Consider the following 15,344-nt stretch of genomic DNA (forward strand, 5'->3'; position numbering starts at 1 on the left):
TCGTTCAGAAATGTTTTCCAAACATCCCGTACATGGAGCCTTACTTCTGCTATTTTGATATAACAAGATAAAGACCATTAACTACTTTAATAGTTAATAACACACGGGGCTTGCTATTGTTCTTATGTGTTCATCAGCCCCGTTAACAAGTTTTTAATTTAATATAAAATAAAACCAAACAAAAAATAAATATTAAAAAAATAAAAAAGGGCGATCTCAATGGTCCATTTGGACTTTTTTCTGCCGTCACTCTTGTATGTTTCTAAATCGTATATCGATCCAGTATGGGCTGTCCCCTGGAAGTTTCATTAAGCCAAGAGAGCATGACAGTGTCAGAGGCTTGACTGTGAAAAGACACCTCCTCCCTTCCTCTGAGAATCAGCTAGTGACTGTGGCTTGCTGAGGCTGCCCGAGCTCATGCTAGCTGAGTGACGTGTGTGCTTCTCTGCGGGAGTGTGCCCTGCACCTGGCTTTACTCTCCCAGGGATGTGCAGAGAGCGAATCCGGAGCCCTGGCTTGTGTGTGTGTCATCTCAGCTCCTCTGCTCACTCCTTCTGCACATATTCTCACATCAGCATCTTCCTAGGATACAGGCTGCAGCAGCAGCAGCATCAACCATATGCTGGGGCTCCGCTCTCTTTTACTTAAGGATTGCTGGTAAGTAAGAACATCCTGGAGACATACACTCTGCTTTGCACTCTGTATGGGCTAGGATATATAGACATCTATATATTTATATTCAGAGCTAGATATTAAATATTGTGTATGTACATGGGGATGATTGATAAACACAATGCAGAGGTCATTTCACATGGGTTGACTGCCTACTCTTTCAGGCAGTTGTCTGAATTGACACATTTAAAGAGTTGGACTTGCTTGGATGATTGTTCAGTTTATAGATGCTGTTCATGTAGTTTGTAGAAGCCAGATGCTATAACTGGCACTGGGAAAGCAGTTGGAAAAGGGGTAGTGTAGCTTCACCTGGCCACTCTCTACTGATCTAATGAAACTAGTAGCTTTAGGGTGTCATCAGGATACCTACCACAGTGTACAAGCACATGCATTGATGACTGTCTTTGAAATAATTACAATGTGTATAATGTCATCAAGGAATGATCCTTTAAGCTTCTTTATGCCTTGATTTAAGCCCCGTATTTATCACAGAAGTATTGATCCATGATAGGGATACTTTTATCAGTAAACTAATAATATTCAGTTATGCACTGCTCATGCTGCTTGTGTTTTCCCATATGTGTCAGATTTCTCTGTACTCGAGATCAGAAACACATTGACTCAGTTATCCTTTTTTTTTTTTACTTTTCTTATGTTTTGCTGTGTACCATTGAAATGAGTTCTTCTCTGATGACTTATACATGAGTTGTGGTAGAACTACAATTTCCATACAGCAGGGAATGCCGTGGGTTGTAGTTCTATCACAACTCCCGATTGTCTCAAAGGGGGTTATTTACTAAAAGTTTCCTGATGGTGACAACAGCGTACTGTGACTGCACAATTAGAGGGGCCAAGGATGCTTACAGGCTCCATCAGGAGCCCATGTGACATTGCAGGAGCACAACTGGGAGACAGTGGGGTTTATTTACTAAAACTAGAGAGTGCGAAATCTGGCGCAACTCTGTATAGCAACCAATCGGCTTCCAGGTTTAATTACCAAAGCCTAATTGAACAATCTGAAGGTAGAAGCTGATGGGCTACCATGCACAGCTGCACCAGATTCTGAGTGCACCAGTGTTAGTATATCTACCCCAAAGTGTCTATAGACATAAGGTTACTAATCTAGATAGTTATTATTGGATCAGAAAATAACTGGATGAGAGAACCTGTGACCCTAATCAAACCTATGTTCAGCTTTGCAATAAATCGATCATCCAAAATGGATTTTCTCAGCTGGACACTACTGGCCCCCTAAGATGAAGCTGACGTCAGGGGTGTCAAAGCAGTGCATAAACACACAGACTCAAATGAAAAAAAGTGTCCATATATCCAGCTTACAGGGGTCCCCCAAGAAGGGGCCAAGGATATAGCTATAGGTGCATATTTTTGGTTTGGTTGGATGCCCATACTTGCTTGGCATAATTTGGGGAGATCAGGTTGAGCATTAAAAAAAAAAATCAATATGAGAATATTTGAGAATAATATGAGAATATTTGTTGTGTGGGGATGAGAAAAATGTGTAGTTCCTTTCATCTGGATGTAGTATCCTCCATGTGTCAATAAATTGGTGAGATTGTAGATGTTCCCTGACAAGCCTCCATACTTATCACAGTCATTCTGTGGCACAACAGGATCTTCTAACTGGAATCTGAGGTTTATGGCTTTAGGCCCACAGTAAGAAAACAACTTTTCGAATGCCACAAAGTACTTTGACCACAGGTGAAATATTTAGTTCTATTCTGTAAAGGCTTAAAGCACAAAGGTCTGCATGAAAAGTATCACTGATGTATATGTGCACTAAAGGTCAAATCCTGCTTGCCTAAAACAGTTGATATTGTAACTGTGTTTGCTTCAAGGTAATCTCCTGTGTATGTACTCACTTTCTATATTGTTTTATTGATAAAGAGTCAGCTTCCCTTGGGTTTGTCCTTCCTGGCAATATCCATTGTTTTGTATGAAAGCTGCTGTACATTGTAATTGTGTGTGAAATGGGCTTGTTATGTTCTGATGATGGTACATACATGCTGTGTCAGAGTAATGATGGGCAGCAAGTTGCCTTCAGCAATAGCTTTATCTGGATAACAATGGGTGTTAACAAAACAGAGCTGCTTTTCATTTGCTGGCTGTTCTTGGAGCTCAGGTTGCTGTAATATGCTCCAAAGCTGTGTAAGGGGTTTTAAAGTGCATCCAGGACACAGCATATGTAAATGCAGTAGATAGTGCACAGTTCACATATAAATACAAGACATAAGTACAACTCAGGTGCTCCATTGCCTAGAGGGAATGCACAAGTGACTACATGATTTATAGTTTCGTCTGGATCTGTTTGGGAAGCATACATTATGCCGACGGATGCAATTATATGTATAGCATATTAATTCAGAAGTAGATCATGTTTCTCTTATATTTGTGGTACATTTTTCGGACTGCAATGGTTCTAAGCTGCAAGCCAGACCCTTTTGGTGCAATATACAGCACTTTTAATGTGTACTGCTTTAGATCATTCAGTAAATTTATACACTGTAATTGCATGAATGCAGGGACATAAAATAATATTTTATATACTGTGCGCTGACTGGGATCAACAGAGAACTATTGCACTAATAAAAACAGATATGGGTTTTGGCATATGGGGTCTTATAATTATTATTATTATTCAGGATTTATATAGCGCCAACAGTTTGGTCAGTGCTTTACAATATAATGGGAGACAATACAGCAATAATACAGTTCAATACAAGAGGGTTAGGGGGGCTCTGCTCCTTGGAGCTTACAATCTAATAATTTCTAATAATTTTCAATAAAAATGAAAGAAAGTTTTACAATGGTTCCAATATTTTATATGAACATTTAAAAAAAAAAACAAAAGCACATGCAAATATTTAAGAATTATGTTCAACATATTCTTTTTACAGAAATTTTATTTTAGAAGGAGAACATTTATTGCAAGATGTGCAGTAAACAAAAGTCTGAATGATAGTCTCATATGTAAAGTCATAATCTGAATTTATGAATGTCAAAAATTCACTTTACATGAATGCTAAATACTGTATTGGATAATTGTTGTTTATCTGTACTTATAAAGGGTATAATGTTATATTTGTCGCTTCAGATATATATGGAAATTAGTTGCAGATTTAACTATGAGCTGATGCAATATTGCATTGTCTATTTTTTAACAACCTACTGTAATTCACAAAAGTCGTTTTTATATTGGTATTGAAACATTGCCATAATGTACACAGGATTTTATTTAACTATACAGCTGAAATGCAAAAAATATTCTTTGCTCCATTTTGGCAATCATTAAGTTAGCAGTGCAATAATCTTATGACCGTGAATAGCCCTCATGCACATTTCAAATAACCTGTTCTAGAGCAGTGGTTATTAACCTTTTTTGTGTCATGGAACCCTTTAAAACCCTGATGAAAGCTATGGATACTCCTTCCTTTAACTATTCACATAAACTCAACTTTGCTTGCAGTGAATATATATATATACTTTATTTTATTGAAATGTGAATGCTCCATACATATATTACATACAAAAAGTCTAAATAAATTAAACAACCTTTAAAAAAAAGCTCACTCCCTTTCATGCAAAAAATAATGACCACCCATTACTAAAATGAAATACAATCATCTTGTGCAAATTAAACCAAACAATGTTAATTCTGCTTAAATATACTACTACTACTATAGATACTACTACTACTACTACTACTACTACTAGAAAATTAAATGGCATTATGCAGAGAATGATAATACAACTTTAAATAGTAAATATGGGCCAACAAGTTCAGAAGTGTTTAGCGGTCAGCACTATAAGTAGTGGCAGGGTGCATTTTCTTTACTTTCTTTCAATAAGAAACCATTGATTGGGACAAGGGGGAGGACTGTACAGTGAATGTAAATGTTATTTTTTTATTTGACCCTCACAAACCCCCTGAAACCCATCCATGAACCACTTGGATTAAGAACCCCTGTTCTAATTTAGCAACATATCATACTGTAGGTTACAAACAGTAGAGTATTTTATGTTATCTTCCTTTAGGCTTAGTCAACAAAGAGAGTTAGTAAAAATCTTTTCAAAGTGATGGGGAATCCCACCTCAGATATTTGAAACCAGAATAGTTGTCTCTATTGGAAGACTGCCCCTCACCTCAAGATCCAGTAGCAACCATAACATTTTGAAATTCACATCACTTTTTGAAGCTGTTACAATGGCCACTGGGACAAATATAGGGGGCTAATCTCCCCAGCAGGGGCAAGCAACAATTAAAAGCCCTTCCATATTAATGTTCAAAATTTAAAAGTTCTGGAATCAGATTCTAAGACAATCACTTTAAAATGGCTAAATTGCCAATGCAGTCTTACGCCAAAGTTTCTCTGAGTTATTTTTAAGCCTTCTAAGAGTGTATTCATGTGTTTGGGTAGAAGATTTACAGTATTCTCCCTATTGTGAGCTGTCTTAACCCCGTCACGCCGACATCACACAAATATGCGGCCTCACAGAACTGGGCTTTTTTTCCGCACAGCGCGCTCCCAGTACAAAGACCGGGGTGTCACTGAGAGCCCCGGGTCCTATTGTAACGATCGGGACTGGGGACTCCCAATTCCGGGTCACATGATCGCTGTGATAGCCTCTGATTGGCTATCACAGTGATCAGTCACTCTACAGCCCGGCCCCCTTGTTTTTTTTTTCTCTCTATGAATGGAGGAGAAAGATACATTGTATCTCTCTAATTCCAGGCATAGAGGGGAAAAAATGTTTATTAAAAAAAAAAAGATTATTAAAAAAGAAAAGAAAAAATACCTAGATCAAGGTTTCATCTAGTACACTGCCAGGGTTAGTGTTTGGGTCAAAGGTCAGGGTCAAAGTTCAAGGTCAAAGGTCAGGATTGTTTAAAAAAAATTGGTATCAGTGTCAGTTAGTGTCAGAGTCAGTGTGCGTTAGGTGAAAAAAACAAAACAAAAAACAAAATGCGCACTATTGTTTTGGGGCTGTACTATGGGTAGAAACAACAAACCTACACATATACAGTATCAATAGCTGGAAAATTTATTTTGGGTTGTTCTTTGGTGGTAGATTGCGGTAGTGACAAGAAACACACAGCTAAATTTAAAAAAAAAGATTTTTTTTTTTTACTATTTTGGGCCAGTTTTCCTCTGATAATAAAAAAAAATAGGAGATATCCATTACCATTTACCACCAAATGAAAGCCCAATTTGTCCTGAAAAAAACAAGGTATAATTCACCTGGATGTACAAAGTAGTTGTGATGGTATGTACGGTTTTACTATCACATGTCAACGTTGCAAAATTGTGCTTAGGCAGTAAGATTTGTTTTACCCTTAGGCGTGAAGGGATTAATGAATCAGAGCGGGATATTCAGCATGTGTATATTCCATTCAATCTTTCTGTAATATTTAGAAACAATAAAACGCTCTGCCAAATAACCCAAACTTTTTTTCATTTTGTAAAGTTATGGGAAGTATTTATTGTTGTCTGTGTCTCTGCTTGATAGACTTACACTTGCTATTTGTCCCAATGACCATTGTTATATAAAATAAAAGTGATGGAAAATTCAAAATGTTGCAATTGCTACCAGAAAAAAGGTGGGGGTATAGTGACACCTGTTCTGGCAATGATTGTCTAAGAGATGAAATCCACTCACTTTGGAAACATTTCCTCTAACTTCCTTTAGTATTTCCAGGACATGAAGTGAGGAGAAATCTCCCCAATGGAACACAGACAGCAAAAGCCATGGCCAAACAGATGCTAGCCAACAAATTTTTATTTTACAACCCTGCAAAATTCAGCACGCAAAATTTAGCTGTCTGCTAAATTTTCAGTGCAGGTTGAATGCATCTTTTAAGGACAGCAACATTTCAGTGGTGAAATCAGGTTTGATAAAAAAAAATTGCTTCTGTGAAACATTGTTAGTCATATTACCTCTGCTTCACTAACAGCTGGGGATCTATCTCTTCTAGGCACAACCTGTGCAATGCTTGATATTGTTCGAGGGTGACTTCACTACAGAGAGGAAGAATAGGATGGGAATTGAGCACTTTGACTGTATATCTTACCAGGATGAGTAACCTTTGCTCTCTAAGAAACATTTCTTTTACAGTATCGATCAGGGATAAGTTAAATATCACAGTATAATAGGCTATGCAAAGAAATATAATAAAAGGTAGATTAAAGTATGTCTTAAAAGTGCTTTATTTTAGCAAATCATGGCAATAGAATCTAACTCACATTTTGGTGCTAAAGCTTGTAAGTACAAGCCCCCTGTTTATTAAAATATAAAGAAGTTAAAAATGTATGTGCATCAGAATAGGAAATTATGCCTAACAACATTCTAAATATTTAACAAGCTAATCAAAAGCTGCATGAATCTGAATGTTTGGAAAGTCATTGCAACTATTGCATGTTCTACCAGTTATCAGCTTATGAAGTTGTCTTTGTACAAGCTTAATCTATAAAGCAGACTTTCTCAAAGTGTTGGACATAGCAATATATTTCCTCACTGGTACATGGAAGGATGCAAAGGCTGGCAATACACTGATTCTGGCTGAAAGAACAAAAATCTAACCCATTCCTTCATCTATGCTATATAGCAGGGGTGGATAAAAACCTCTCTGGTGAACTATCAGAGACCTAAACATCAGAAATGAATGAAAACCCCTCTGATGCGCTATCAGAGACCTAAACATCAGAAATGGATAAAAACCCATTTGGTGGGCTATCAGAGACCTAAACATCAGAAATGGATGAAAACCTCTCTGGTGGGCTACCAGAGACCTGAACATCAGAAATGGACGAAAACCCCTCTGGTGGGCTATCAGAGACCTAAACATGAGAAATGAATGAAAACCTCTCTGGTGGGCTATCAGAGACCTAAACATCAGAAATGGATAAAAACCCCTTGGTGGGCTATCAGAGACCTAAACATCAGAAATGGATGAAAACCCCTCTGCTGGGCTATCAGAGACCTAAACATCAGAAATGGATGAAAACCTCTCTGGCGGGCTATCAGAGACCTAAACATCAGAAATGGATGAAAACCTCTGCTGGGCTATCAGAGACCTAAACATCAGAAATGGATGAAAACCCCTGCTGGGCTATCAGAGACCTAAACATCAGAAATGGATAAAAAAAACCTTTCTGGTGGGCAATCAGAGACCTGGACATCAGAAATGAATGAACACCTCTCTGGTGGGCTATCAGAGGCCTAAATATCAGAAATGGATGAAAACCCCTCTGGTGGGCCATCAGAGACCTAAACATTGGCTGCATCTGATTAGCTGCAGCTGCTGTTTGGCCAACAATTTTCTGCTCACCTTCTCGATTTTTCAAAGGATTTTGGGTGGGAAAGGGCCAAAAGGGCCACCAAGTGAATTTCTGCAAGTTCATCAGTAACTGGCCAAAATTTGCAGAGTACAATGCAAGCTTAAGCATGTAAATGTAACAATTCATCTAAATGTATCTGTCTTTATAGGATTTGCAGTAGTTGTTTTTAGTACTGTTAGAACAGTTCTGAAACTATTTTGGTGTCACAAAACTGACTAAAGTTTTGGAAGCATTAATAAACATGTATCAACTCACATGCTCATATATCAGTAATCTAACTTCATAATAATAGTTGAATAAAAATGTAAGTACCTAAAAAAACATATTTAGCACAATACTTGCACATTTAAATTATGTTTATTTAAAAATAATAGCAAGTACAAAAAAAACTAATAATTCTGCCAGAAATAGAGCTAACCCCTAACTTCTTTTAGGGTTCATTTACACCTGTGAATGATCCTGAAACTGGTTACATGTAAGAACCCCAGCTGGAGTTCCCTTTGATTAGCTGCAGGAGGCAGCCCCATTGAAAGTAATGGGAGGATGCCAGCTCCCACAGTTAATAGCAGCCAATCACATGTAATCGCTCATACAGTGATCACCTCAATAGTCAGTCCTGAATGCAGACTTTCTGTATCCAGGGCCAATAGCTCACAGGTGATTGCTGCATCAGTGATTACATGCGAACAGCCACTATTAGCTGCAGGAGCTGCGCAGGAGTAAATGCAGCCTAAGTCAGCTGACAACACTGCCACTGCTGAGCTAAAATAGGGGGAGAGTGGGAGAAAGAAGAGGCAGATTGTGTGGAAGGGGAACAAGTACGGAGAGAATAAACAAGGCTGACAACACTGATTGGGATTTCAATGCAGTAGTGGCAGAGTTCAAGCCTACTACAGGAAGGGGAGGGGACTGCATTTCTAGTGGGATCATCAGGGATTTTTAGTGCTTGTAGTGTTTCTAAAGAGACATAACAAGGGGGAATATTCATGTATTGAAGAGCTGTGCCGAATATGTATTTGTAGATTTCACCTAAACATATAGTTTTCTCTCACTATAAAGAATGAGCAAACTTTAAAAGAATGTAGACTTGCTTAAAAATAAATTCCAACATTGGGCGGGATTTGCAGGGCCAGGGCTTCCACTAGGCAAACTAGGCACCCGTCTAGGGTGCACTGCCACCTAGGAGTGCCTGGATGCAGTACAAGCTGCCACTCTCTCTGTGTCGGATGCCTCCATGTTATGAATGATTCTTTAGCTGAGGGGAGGGGCAGCACAGGGGAGGAAGAAAGGACAGAGGAAGATGCAGGGTGTCTGGGGCCATTGTAGCAGCTGAGCTGCTGCTCCTGCCAGTGTTCCTCTCAGACTCAGTCCCTTACTGGGAGTTCCAGACCTTCTCTTCCCATTTATCAGCAGAGGCAGAGCTGCACCTGCGGAGGAAGGTAATGTCTGACTCCTGTATGAGTGTGACCCGGCCAGCCATCTATCACATGTGCAATGTGTGAGTGAGTGATGACATTAAAATCCCACAGCCTGCTCTTCTAGTGCCTACTGGGTCTGCTGATCTATGTCAGTGTCGGAGGTGGTGTGTTGTGTCGGATCTGTCACTGTGTGGGATCGCTCAGTTCAGGTGTTCTCTCATGTGCGTACGCTGGGCTGCCTGCTGTCACAGCATTTTATCTCCCCCATTGCCTGGGGAATTCCAGCCTGGGATCTGTCAGAGTGTGGATCCATCATCCTTCACTCACTGCAACTGTCACCCTGCCACTGCCAGCCACAGATACAGTCTGTCCATAACACTGATTTTGCTGCTGGTGACATCTTATTGCACCTATTTTTGCAAATTAAAAGAAATATAGAAGTTTCATGTTTTGTTGATTTAATAGTTTTTACTGTTTTTAAAAAATGTTGGGGTTTTTTTGGGTGGGTGGGGGCACAAGTAGCTGGTCTTGCCTAGGGTGCAAAATAGTCTAGCAATGGCCCTGGGCATTTAATACATGAAAACATCAAATGGCTTAAACTAGGCCATTACACAGTCACAGTTAATTTATCTTAGAACACAAGACGTGCGGAGGCTTCCAATGAAGTGAAATACAGCTGGCATTAATATGCAGTGACCCACGGGTTCATGGCAGTAATGTTCGCAGCTCGAGCATCAGTGTCATGTACCTGGTAGAAGTCTGAATTGACATGACCGGCCTCTCTTGTATCTCCAGCCCATGCCCCAATGAAGGTGGAGCTGATAGTGCCGAGGTACAGGAGGAATACGAGTGACTGCAGGTATTGATTGCAGAACTTGCAGCTGGAGGTGTAAACTCTGTAGATCGGGCAGGGCATGTGTTCAGGAACAGAGGAGATGCAGGAACGACCAACCGAGGTTAGAGGAACACTCCACCAGAACTGCAAGATCTGGATGCATGGCTTGCTGGAACTTCTAACAAGCATGAGGCTGGAACACACCGTGTCAACTGGAGCTGATATGATAGACAGCCAGGGCAAGTACTCAGCAGATTTGTAAAGCTGGACTGGAGCCACAAGCGTAGTCAGTGGGTAGCCAGAGTCAGCACCAAGCAGAGGATATCAGAGGTATCAAAACACTAGGCAGGAACGTGGTCAGGAGTAAGCTGGGATCAGAAACCAATAAACAGAAGCATAAACAGTATTGAAGAGCAGGTCAATGGCAAGCTGTGTCAGCAACGGATAACACACAAGATACAAGCAGAACACAAGGAAACAGCTGAAGACCAGTCAGCACTGACAGAGAGTAAGAGCCTCCCTTAAATAGCCTCTCTGGTGCCAAAAACTGTGGGCATGCTCTCACGTGCGTGCACTCACGTGCGCGCATTCTTGCGCACATGTGCAACCCTATGCTCATTTTTATTAGCAATGTGCCTGTGCTTATTGCTATGCATGATGTTGTGCGCATATCTATGCACCAGTCACCATACAGGAATTCCCTGACAACCAGCCAGTCTTAGAGCTTATAACAATAGGCTTCTATGGGAAAATGCAGCATGCTTGTGTCATCAGCTCGAGACACTTCTGAGATCATTCAGAAATCATTGCAGGTGCAATTGATCTGCATTTGACCTGTATTTGCATTCTCCTAGACTTGAACTGGAAGAGAAGAAGTTTTGAAGTGAACAAAATGCTATCAACACAGACGCATAAAATCCTATATGTTGTCCCATCAGTTGCCATTATACGGACTGTATTCTAATTTAAGAAGAACAGTTCATTTCACTAAAGTTACCACAAAGGACATAAGGACTTCTGCATAGCCAGAGGTTTCTTCCCTAGAAGAAGGCAGTCTTTCACAGAAACTGGTTTTAGCAGATTCAATTGTCTGCTTCAAAAAAATGTGTGGATGCTTTTGTAAAGGTACAAAACATAGATGACTACTTATATTTATAGGTGATAGAGAATAGAATGTTGATCTGAGTTATCTGACTGGATTCAGTAAGGAATTTTTTCCATTGTTGGAGCAAGCTAGATGACACTTCATGAGGGCTTTGTATACTCTTTAATTAGAAATATAGAAAGATGTTAGAAATATTAGAAATATATCACAGTGTAAATTGATGTACCCTATATTAATTTTGTATTTAAATATTAATAAAATAGTAAATATCAGCAATTATTTTAAAAAAATTACTAAAGTTAAAGCGATCATGTCAGGGAAAAAAAATGAACAAAAGGTCTACTTGCACAAATAAAATGTTAATACTTTTACAAGTCTCCTGCAGTGCCACTGAATGCCACTTCATTCCAGAGAAATCTAACATTGAAGGCTACTGAGAAACAAACACTTCTGGAAGTGTCAGTATCCTGTGTTTTCCTGCTGCACTAACTGGTTGCTCCTGCTAACCTCCTTGTCCTATATTGAAGAAGTAGAGGCTGGCAAGAGGAACCAGTGAATGCAGTGGGGAACACAGGAGATTGACACTTCTAAAAGTTTCAGATTCTTTGCAGACTTCTGAGGAAGGTTTTACAGAGTGGTGTTCAACATCACTGTAACAGGAGAGATATGTACTCTCTTCTTTTGCAGGTAAATCCGTTTGTACATTTTTATTCTGACTGGCTCACTTTACAAAAAAAAAGCTGAAATCAACCAGATACAGTATTGCTCTAAGCCCAAGCCATCCTGGACTCACCCCAGCCTGTGGCTGGCCAGTAAAAAGAGAAGAAGCACAGTGAGGACCACAATTTCTCTGTCACTCTGCTCTTTCTTCCCATCAGCATGCTCCTTGTCAGTACATGATTTGATTGTTCTGCTTCTTTCTCCTGACTCGCTAGCTCTGCTATACAGGGACTGCAAGAGGTGGCTAATGGGTCAAATGCAGGTACTTACAATGTTTACATTTAAAAAACACATTTATTAATCAAATTAATTTATTATTAATACAATACACGATTACAGAGCTGCATTCCATTGGAACTACACCCATCAATTTAACCATTTCCCAAAGAGTTACATTCAAGGCATGCTATGAATGATAAATGCCACAGTTGCTTGTATTCTCAACCGAACTGTCAAACCATCAAATGTCTCGTGCCATAACTGATCACATCTGCAGCACCTTGGCAGTTGCAGATCACAGAAGCAAAGAGCGCATCCCACATAGCTGTAAAGGATACACATTCACTCATATCTGGAAGTGTTGGTTATTTCACTTTGTTCTTGATCTGTATGGGAGAAAGGACAAGCTGATGAGCAGGAGGGAAATTAAGTCACCATTGTCTTTTCCCCTGTATGGTCAAGGGAACTTGTCAGTTTAAAGAAGTTTTATTTACCCCATAATTAAGAAATATAATTTTTTTTAAAATCATTAAACGATAATGCTTAAGGGCTCTTTCACATTGATCTGCTGCAAAAACACATATGCATGTTTGCCGTGTTGTTACCACGCTTTTGCCACACTTGCGGCCCATTTTTTAAAGAACATGTGACTCAAAAACGTTATTATTATTATTTTACAGGATTTATATAGTGCCAACAGTTTGCTCAGCGCTTTACAAAATAATGGGAGATAATACAGCAACAATACAGTTCAATACAAGAGGGTTAGGAGGGCCCTGCTCCTTGGAGCTTAAAAACTGCACCAACAATGCTTCTCGGGTGCATTTTTGAGGCGTTTTCCATTGATTTCAATGGGAAAAGGCGTTGTTGGTGTGGGTTTTTTTTTAACTTAACCTCCCTAACGGTATTCCCGAGTGTAGCTCGGGGTGAAGTTTCTGTACCAAAAGCGGTAACCCCGAGCTACACTCGGGCTTACCATGCGGCGCTGCATAGGGAGACCCTGCAGAGCTTACCTTATCCTTCGCTCCCGCGATGTGTCCCCTGCAGCGTCCCCGGCCATCTCTTCCGGCCGATGCCGGCATCCGGTTTCTGTGTTCCGGTCCCTGTGATGTCGGGACGTACGGGCGGCGGCGGGAAATTTGAAAATTTAAAAAAAAATTCATTTTTTTCAAAACAAATTTTACATAGTAAAACATTGCAGTTTCAAACCATTTCACATACATTTTGTCCCTAGTGCTTTGTCCTGTGCCCGGCCTGCATTTTGACTGTTCTTTCTGCCTGGAAACTTTGGCGTCCAAAAAGCGTCCCTTTAGGTCAAAAGCTGGTTTAGATCAGCTAGAGAGCAGCAATACTAAATCAGAACCACTTGCAGAATTGAGTGATAATGATTCGTGGAGAAATTCGTCATCAGACACTGAAAACAATTATATTATTGAATTAAATGTATTATTATTATATTATTATTTTTTATGATTATTTATTAAATTATAATTTATGATTTTGTGTTTCAAATTTTATCCTACCCGGAGTGTTTAATAGACTCTTGTTCGGACAGATTTCAGTGAGTTATTCCTAAATTTTACAGCCTACAATAAAAAAAACTACATATTTCCATGCAAAATAATGGTACCGCTTTCAGCACCAAAAATCTGAAATAATCATACCGCTAGGGAGGTTAACAAACATACTCCAAAAATGCTGCAAGCATGATTTTTTACACAGCAACTGTAGCGTAACACCCCACTATGAAAACATACATAGAATTTAAAGGGAAGCCTTTTTCTTGAGCTTTTCAGGTGCTTTTTTTTTTACTCAAAAGTGCATAAAAAACTCCACAGTGTGAAAGCAGCCTAATGGAGTTTCATGGGTAGGCATAGGAACTCAGACTGGTGTGTCTTTCTACTTCCATCTCCCCAGTTTATCCCGCTAATAAAGATGTTTAGAAATGATAGAATTTCATAGACTACCTTAGGTGCAATGACAAGATGTTGTATGATTTGACATGTGTAGACATTGAGGAGTGTAGACAATGAAGAGTTCTACTTGGCAGATCTATTAATTTGCAGATTATAATTGCTATGCTGCTGCTCACACAGAGGTCATTATTAAATCTGACTGTATCAATAACACAGAAAACATCACACGCAGAGAAGGTGGCACCATTACCTTCAAAGAGCAAACTGTTGCTGGCCTTGCCTGCCATTAGTCCTCTCATTTTATGAACAACGTTTCACTTGTCATTGCAGTTCTGACAGATCTTAATACTGCCAATTGACCTTCAGTATCAGAAATCATTAAGCAGCATGTGCAGCTAACGGCTAATTCTTTTTTAGCGTAGTAACTATTACAGCAAGATTCCTATTATCTTTATTATAGACGCTGCAATATAACAATCATTTTCTGTTACCAATCCCTAATGTATATAGCTATTGATACCTGTGTCCTGTATTTTACCACCAAACTTTGTGAATTTAAATGATACCAAGTGCCAGTATGTATTCAGGCTGAATAACATATGTAGTCAAAAGGAGCAGCTGCATTAAAAGTGTACAGTTTAGTTTTTTGCTAGTCACTATTGCCTCGTGGCCAGTGGTGTATTTAGGTTTTGTGCTACCCTAGGCAACACAAAGTTTGCCCCCCTGGAGAGAGCCTGACATTGACCAACAACTCCCCCACCTGAGAGAGCCTTCCACTACCATCGCCCCCATACACCGGCCACTCCCCTCTCAGTGAGAGAAAGACACTCACCTTCTCAACTCTGGACATCCCCAAGAACGAGAGTCAAGCAGCCCTCAGTCTCTCTCAGATCCCATCTTGTCCCCAAGCCACGTGTGTTCCTTCTTCCAGGATGGCGGTGCTGCCCCCCCTGAAAAATGTCACCCTAGGCAAATGCATTGTTTGCCTTGTGGTAAATACGCCCCTGACCATGGCCCTATATGGACCCATGCTAGCCCTCTTGTGATCCTATTTAACCATAACTGTGCATAGAGTTTCTTGTAAGCTTGTATTTGCTCCATTTC

The 15,344-nt window shown here is 39.7% G+C and overlaps 1 protein-coding gene across 2 annotated transcripts in view; it reads left to right on the forward strand.

Annotated features, from left to right (window-relative positions):
• Nucleotides 1-374: 374 nt before the first annotated feature.
• The window catches only part of HS3ST5 (heparan sulfate-glucosamine 3-sulfotransferase 5), a 392,973-nt gene continuing 378,003 nt past the window's right edge, over nt 375-15,344 (forward strand). Inside the window, exon 1 of one of the 2 annotated variants that reach the window (XM_089683536.1) lies at nt 375-657. The gene's annotated coding sequence lies outside the window, so the exon portion shown is untranslated. The remainder of the gene's footprint in view (nt 658-15,344) is intronic. The other variant, XM_089683535.1, reaches the window with a different exon arrangement.

Source organism: Staurois parvus, unplaced genomic scaffold (assembly GCF_062004578.1).
Source record: "Staurois parvus isolate SC_StPar_1 unplaced genomic scaffold, SC_StPar_1.0 ptg000314l, whole genome shotgun sequence".
Classification (NCBI taxonomy): Eukaryota; Metazoa; Chordata; class Amphibia; order Anura; family Ranidae; genus Staurois; species Staurois parvus.